Source organism: Mauremys mutica, unplaced genomic scaffold (genome assembly GCF_020497125.1).
Source record: "Mauremys mutica isolate MM-2020 ecotype Southern unplaced genomic scaffold, ASM2049712v1 Super-Scaffold_100186, whole genome shotgun sequence".
Lineage (NCBI taxonomy): Eukaryota > Metazoa > Chordata > Testudines > Geoemydidae > Mauremys > Mauremys mutica.
This window is the reverse complement of record NW_025423282.1, coordinates 303,756-311,287: the sequence shown is the minus strand read 5'-3', so window position 1 is coordinate 311,287 and position 7,532 is coordinate 303,756. Positions and strand designations below refer to the sequence as shown.

Below are 7,532 nucleotides of genomic sequence, written 5' to 3'. Positions count from 1 at the left end.
GAGCAAACAGCTGTGCATCTCTCTCTACCAGTGATCTAGAGGGTGAAAAATTTAGGAATTTACCCTGTATAAGCTTTATAGAGAGTACAAGGGATTTATTTGGGGTTTTGGATCCCACTGGGAGCTGGGTGCTGGAGACAGGTGCTGAGCTGTTTTGAGTTAAAGTCTGCAGCTTTGGGGGTGTGGCCCAGAGCCTGGGTCTGTGTTGCAGCAGGCTAGGGTGTCTGGCTCAACAAGGCAGGGTTCTGGAGTCCCAAGCTGGCAGGGAAAACGGGCTCGGAAGTAATTTCAGTCCCAAGGGGATCTCTGTGACCGAACCCATCACAGTGGCGTAGTCGAGCAGGATATGTGCACAGCTGATTGCTTTGAGACACTGGTAGTGATTTTTAAGCGTGTTGCCCGGAGGACAGACAAAGTGCTTATTCGGGAAAGGGAAGATGACAACTTTGGTTGCCAAATTGGCTGGGAAAGCTCTGGATATATTCAGTAAGATGCCTATTGCTGATGCTTCAAACTATGGTCTATTTAAGGAATTGGTTTTGAAACAGTTTCAGATTAGGCCCGAAACCTAGAGGGTTAAATTCACAACTCTTTCAACTCCCAGAGCCCTTCTACAGCACAGATGATTTGTATACACCTTCACCGTGAGCCAAATTGGCAGGTTTCCGGGAGCCCTGTGAGTCCGATGTTGTTTTAGTCTCCCTGCTGATTTATTAGGAGACTAAAAGATGGACACCAGAACTGAGGCAGACTACGGACACCGCATTCTGAGAAAACAATGGTGAACCTCCAACTCCAGCAGTGTGGGCCACATAGACAAGTAACCAGCACCCACAATCTTTACAAGCTTTTTTCCAAAATAACTCATCTTTTGGAAAAATAGGTTGAGCCTTTTTGACAATCTGGCTAAAGATTTTAGTGCCTAACTGGGAGCCTAGTTCTTCTGAAAATCTGGCCCTAGCGGTGGGTGTGAGACCTTCTGAAAATGCTGGCCAATGTGTCTGGAAGCTCCCAGAACCATCGCAACTTTGAGCATTTACTAGAACAGGATGAACAAAACCTTCCTTCCTTGACCTACAATTACCTTGATTCCAGATTGAGGTTTCAAGAGAATTGATTTGATTCTTAGATGCAATGCGAAACAAGCACCCTCCTGTAGACATTGGAAGAGGGAGGCTGAAATGGATCTGCCACTAAACCACGTTGCCTTTCATCAGTAGCCACCTGAGCAAGAGGGTAACCACTGGCCTAGAGGTGAAAGGCCCATAGCCCATGCTCAGAAGCCTTCAGTGGCTAGATCTTAGGAATGGAAAAGCTTAATGATCTTTCTCCGGGGTGGTTACTTCCAAAGACTTGTATATAGCGCTGGGTGAAAGGTTTTTGGATGAATATTATATTTAGTGAAATATTTTGGTGGACCCAAAATGATTGTTTGGTTTGGTTTGGTTTCACCAAGAAAAGTAAAAAGAAAAAAAAAAGATCTTGGGTCAAAGTGCAATGTTGTTCTAATTTAGGTTAGGCTAGGTAAGAAGGAAAAACTAAATTGTTTGCACAAGTAAGTGTATTTGTGTAAAAGGGTGCAGAGGCTGGGCTTTAAGGGGCAGATAGCCATATTGTAGTAGTTGGAAGCTTTGCTTTCCCCCATGGCCTCCAAAGAGTTTCCAAGCATTCTGAAGGAGGCCAGGAAGTTGCTTTCTGCCTGTTGAACTCCAAGCGAGGAAGGCAAGGTAGACTTTTGTTGAAGAGAGTAACTCCCTGACCAGGAATCGAACCCAGGCCATGGCGGTGAAAGCGCCAAATCCTAACCACTAGACCACCAGGGAGATTGCATTTGGGGGGTTGGGCTTGACTTTCTAGGCCTACTTTCTGTCCAACTGAGGCCATTTGTTCGTCTTCAAAGGAGGTTAACACAAGCTCTGAGCACTTCGTTTCCTTACGGTTCCCTTCCTATTTTTAGCACTGATATGAAAAAGAAACAGAAAACATATTAAAACAATTTCCAGTATTGTTATACATTGAGGCCACGTCTTTTTTAAAAAAAAAAAACAGTTTTATTGCTATCTTGTTTTACTCTCCATGGGCTTACAGAAATGTACGAGGGATGAATAAGATGTGGTGGAATCGTCAGCCTTAAGCAATCTCCATCCCAATGAAGAGGGCTGGTGGAGGATTTGAGAAAGAAGCAGTTATCTCAACTACTGAGCGCTGGCGAAGCTATAGAAATAAGTAGAGAAGCTCTAGATGGCTGCTCAGGGGGTGGGGGGCAATCAGCTTCTGAAAGGTTATTTTTTCCCTCTCTTGCCTGGGCTAGAAGAGACTCAACTCTCTTAGGACCATGGAATTGTCAATGTGTCTTGTCTTCATGATGTAATAAAGGTCCGAGACCGCCTCAGCTGGTTGAGAGGACAAAGAGCGGATTCTGTTATGCTCTGAGACTCTAAGGGAGAGAGTGATGTCGAAGAGTGCAAGATCAAACACCCAACGTGGGGCTCGAACCCACGACCCTGAGATTAAGAGTCTCATGCTCTACCTGACTGAGCTAGTCGGGCTAGGCCTCAAGGGGTTGCAAAGGCACAGACAGTGCAAAAGAAGAGCGAAGGAAGTTTCTTTGCGTGCTGAGATTCGTTTCCTGACATTTGCCTTCTTTCCTGGTTCCTTCGCTCTCCAGCTAGCAAACAGGGCCCGTTCCAAGGCTAGTTAGATGCTGGTGTCTAGACCAGAGAAGTGGGGTTCATCTAGCAGCTGCTCAGAGAAACCTGGGTGGGAGGGTGGAATTTAGGATTCTCCCACCAGGAGGAGGTGCAGTTTCTCAGAAAAAGCTTCTCAGCGCCCAAAGAGGGGGCAGAGAAGACAGTTCCCCACCGGCTGCCAGACACATCTTTTTGCAGGGAATCAGAACCCCCTGGGGTAAAACTCCTCCAAGGATGTGTGGCTCCAGGAATGTCAGAGAAGGGAAGGACTGTTTGCTTTAGGAGGTGGGTGCGGGAACCTGCAGGTCCTTAGTCCCTCCAGCGTCCGATGAAAACATTTGGGGGGAAGGGGCCGGGGTAGACAAAGACAGGAAAGATGGGCTTGCGGCTCCTGTGCAAATACCATGTTGCCAGCGGTCCAAGAGAAGCGTGTGGGGGTTCGAGCATTTTGGCTGCTTCCTGAGGGCACGGAACTCACAACCTGGCAATGCTCAGAGCCCCGTTCCTCAGGAGTTTTCTTTGTGTTGGTCTTGTGATGCTGAGGGAGGAAGCTGAAGCATCATTTGAGTTTGTTTCAGTGCCTTCGGTTGGGCTAAGGTTGTGACCCTGAGCACAGGGGTTCCAGCTCTTAACCCCTGAGGGAATGGACAATGGACCAACTTTTCTCTGAGTCCTGAAGCTGGGCTGCAGCCTGGCCTAGGAGGCAGCCCTATTGGTTGACCTACTGGCCCAAAGTCACTTGGGCGGTGTTGGTGTTCCCCAGGGATGCTGAAGGGCCTAAGGGAGGGAGGCTCAATGCTCCCCCCTATCAGTCAGGGCAGAAGAGGAGGCTGCAAGAGTGAGCAGGTTTATGGCTGGGCCTTCTAGCGTTCGGTTGGGGACGAGGTGGGGAACGTGAACTGGGAGAAATGGTTGCTGGCCTGTGAGGAATGGCTCAGCCAGTGGCGTAAGTGGACCTCGTCATTACCTACAGGGTTGTGATGCTCAAGACCCATCTGTGGGGAATTTCCTCAGCCATGTATTTCCCCCTGCTCCACGAGTGCTGCTGAGACCGAACACGGTGGCCTTCCACTTCTTGTGGGCAGTGATGAGCTGCCAAATTTTTAACAACGGGTTCCCTCCTCCCTCTAAAATTTTAACAACGGGTTCCCTCCTTCCCCCCCCCTCGGGGGGGGGGTCGTGCCCCATCCAACCCCTCATGTTCCTTGACACACACACTCCGAGACCCCTGACCCATCCCCCCCTTCCCTGTCCCCTGACTGCCCCTTGCCGCCCCACCCAACCCCTCCTCTCATTCTCAATGGCCCCCCAGAACCCCTACCCCATACAACTACCCCTTCTCTCTGTCCCTGAGTGCCCCCACCATCTCATCCAACCCTGCTCTTTCCTGACTGCTCCCCGGGACCCTTGCCCCCATTCAATCCCCCTGTTCCCTGCCCTCTGACCCCCCCACCCCCAAACTCCCCTACCCTCTCTCCAACACCCCCTCCCTGCCCCCTTACCGCGCTGCCTGGGCGTGGCTGGGCCGGGACAGGAGTCGCGCGGCCGGAGCCAGGTGGCTGGCCGGGTGGAGCCAGGGAGGGCTGCGGCCAGAGCTGGAGCCGGGCAGCCGGGGCCGCCGCCACGCACAGACCCGCGCTGCCGGAGCCCGGCACCCTGGCAAAACAGCAGGGGCGGCTGGAGCCATGGGGCCAGGCCGGGCTGGAGGTGGGGGGCCGTGTCCAGAACCGAGCATCCCGGTAGGTGGTGGCACGGCAGGGCCGGGGGGGGTGCGGCCGGAGCCGGGTGGCCGGGGAGGGGGTCGGGGGGGGGGGCGGGGACGCGGGGCCGTGCCGCAGCCGGTGAGGGTCGGGCGGGGACCCGGGGCCGGGGGGGGGCCGGGCAGGGCCGCGAACGCAGGGCCGGGAACGCGGGGCGGGGGACGCGACCAGGGAGGGTTGGGCGGGGACCCGGGGACGGGGGGGGGCCGGGCAGGGCCGCGAACGCCGGGCCGGGAACGCGGGGCGGGGCACGCGGCCCGGGCGGGTCGGGCGGGGCCCCGGGGCCGGGGGGGGGGGGCCGGGCAGGGCCGCGGGGGGGGGGGATCCGCCAAGGAAGGTTCGGGCGGGGACCCGGGGCCGGGGGGGGGCCGGGCGGGGCCGCGAGGGCGGGGCCGGGACCGGGGGGGGGGGGGCCGGGGCCGGGGGGGGCCGGGGGGCCGGGCAGGGTTGCGGCCGGGAACGCGGGGGGGGGGACGCGGCCAGGGAGGCCGGTGAGGGTCGGGCGGGGACCCGGGGCCGGGGGGGGGCCGGGAAGGATCGCGGCCGGGAACGCGGGGCCGGGAATGCGGGGGGGGGACCCGGGGATGGGGGGGGGGCCGGGGGGCCGGGCAGGGTCACGGCCGGGAACGCGGGGGGGGACGCGGCCAGGGAGGGTCGGGCGGGGACCCGGCGCCGGTAGGTGGGGGCACGGCAGGGCCGGGCGGGGTGTGCGGCCGGAGCCGGGCGGCCGTGGAGGGGTTCGGGGGGAGTCGGGGACGCGGGGCCGGGCAGGGTCGCGGCCGGGGAGGCGGGGACGGGCCGCGGCCAGGGACCGGCCAGGGCACACGCCCCCCTAGTTTCCTACCTTAGGGTCGTCTTCCTGGGCCAGGGAAGCCTACTTGCTTCTCAGCCCTCCCAGGCTTCCCGCGCGAACAGCTGATTCGCGGGAACCCGTGGGGGAGGAGAAGCAAGGAGGAGCTTCATGGCAGGAGGTGGAGATAGAATTCGCAACGGTTCGCGCCAACCGTTTGCTAAAATTAGACGCCGGACAGAGAACTTTAGCATCCGGTTCTCTGTCCGGCGTCTAATTTTAGCAAACGGTTGGCGCGAACCGTTGCAAACCATCTGCAGCTCACCCCTGCCTATAAGTACTGTGCGCTAACCAATTGCGCCACTGGAGCACCTGTTAACAATGATTCTCTGAGACCCCTAGGTTGATACAGGCAAGGAGTGACCCCAAAACATTCTCAGTGGAGCTGAGAGCAGGTAGCGACAAGTGTTGTACTTGGTGGGGTGGATTCTTCTTAAGGGTTCCAGGCACCATTTGACCCTTTTGTTCTTCCCTGTGTAATAACAGAGCTGGTTAAGACTCAATGGAGAGTCTTGCTGCAGACCAACAGATCTGAAATCACTGAGAACCAGCTCTAAGCATTAGTCCTGCTTTGGGACAGTGTCTCTCATGCAAGAAACTGCCCAGTCTGCGCTAGCAGTGAGGCTCCCTCACTAACAGCTGAAATCAGGGAGAGCTGTGTGAAGTGCAGGGACCCAGGGGTGCCTGAACAGGGGGGAACAACACCCCAGGGCTTTTAAAAATGGGAGGGCTCTGCCTTGCCACTTTGTAATGACCGTAAGGGCGAGTGAGGGTGGGGAGGGGACAGAGAGCAGTGAGGTGGGGTCTTGGGGGGAAGAGGCAGCGTAGGAGCGGGTCCTTGGGGATAAGGGGTGGTGCAGGGGCGTGGCCTCGAGTGGAAGGGGTGGGGCTACTGTTTGGGCTCTGGTGGCCGCTACTTTTAGGCAGGGCAAGTGCGGGGGGCAAGTGGGGCAATTTGCCCCGCAAGCCCTGGCCAAGAATCCCTTCCCTGGCTAGAGGCGCCTTTTTAATTTTTACTCACCGGGCGGTGGTCCGGGTCTTTGGCAGCACTTCAGCGGCGGGTCCTTCAGTGCTGCCGAAGACGCAGAGCGAGTGAAGGACCCGCCGCCACTGAAGACTCGGACGCCGCCCAGTGAGTACAAGCGCCGCATTGGGTAGCACCTTTTTTTATGTCCCCTCCCCCGCTTTGCCCCAGGCCCCCGAATCCTCTGGGCGGCCCTGCTTTTAGGGAGCCTGTTCCGCTCCTGGTGGGACCACAAGACGTCCCAGGGGAGAGAGGGTGGCCAGCAGAGCGGTGAAAGGGTAGCCTGGGACTCTTCCTCCCTCCTGCCTTTCTCTGACTGTGAAGCCTGGCCCTGGCCCTCCTTCCTTTAAATGCCATGTGGGCAAGAGGAAGAGTGTGGCAGCTGCAGGGACCAAAGTTGTGGGCATCAGGTGAAGCAGCAAGAAACAACCATATGGTCAATCCACAGGAATCTCTAGCCAGACTGTTAAGTTCTAGGACCCCAACCTATAGCCGCCAGCCCATTGAACCAGGCAGACCAAAGACCTATCTCCAGTGGGCATCAGTCACCCAGTGTGAGGGAAAAAACTCACTTTAGTTTGTCCTGAGAGACAGTAGTCAAGCACAGTGAGCTCCAGGGCTTTGCAGGAAACCAACATACCTGCTAGAGGTCCCACTGAGATTTAAACTCAGATTCCAGGATTCAAAGTCCTGAGTGCTGCCCATTACACCATGGGACCTACTGCTAACTCATTTGCTAGACCCCTGTGACTCTCGACTGGCTGCTTTGCACTCTACACTTATTGCTTCCCACCAGCGGCTTCCTCTCACAGGACTCTCTCTCCTCCTCCAGCGACTGTGGTTCTCCTGTACTGGATCCGGGGGTCCTGCCCTGAGACCCTCTGATGCTTTCCCGTTCTGCCAACACCGCCAGGCCTCACCCCCCTGCTCCTTTATCTTGCAAGCTCTGGATGTTCAGCTTCCAATATCCTCTGCCCTGGGTCAGGGAATTGCCCACATTGAGCACACGGTGAGAGCTGCGTGATCCAAACTGTCCATTGGCACCACCCTAAACTCACAGTGTAGACCAGGGCCAAGTAAATCCTGTTCTTCTCCTTTCATAGAGATCCCTGGGACACCACCTCACACTGTGTCCCTGAGGGGTCAGGCAAACTCAGCGCCTGAAGCTTCTGCCACTCACCTGGTGCCCCATGCCCCATAGATCAGCC

At 56.7% G+C, this 7,532-nt stretch overlaps 3 non-coding genes across 3 annotated transcripts; all 3 read right to left on the bottom strand.

The window, feature by feature from the left end:
- Window positions 1-1,751: 1,751 nt before the first annotated feature.
- TRNAE-UUC lies at window positions 1,752-1,823 on the bottom strand. The gene has a single exon. It is a non-coding gene; the product is annotated as a tRNA-Glu (tRNA).
- Window positions 1,824-2,475: 652 nt separating this feature from the next.
- TRNAK-CUU lies at window positions 2,476-2,549 on the bottom strand. The gene has a single exon. It is a non-coding gene; the product is annotated as a tRNA-Lys (tRNA).
- A 4,422-nt stretch (window positions 2,550-6,971) lies between these two features.
- TRNAQ-UUG lies at window positions 6,972-7,043 on the bottom strand. Its single transcript has one exon. It is a non-coding gene; the product is annotated as a tRNA-Gln (tRNA).
- Between the last annotated feature and the right edge of the window lie 489 nt (window positions 7,044-7,532).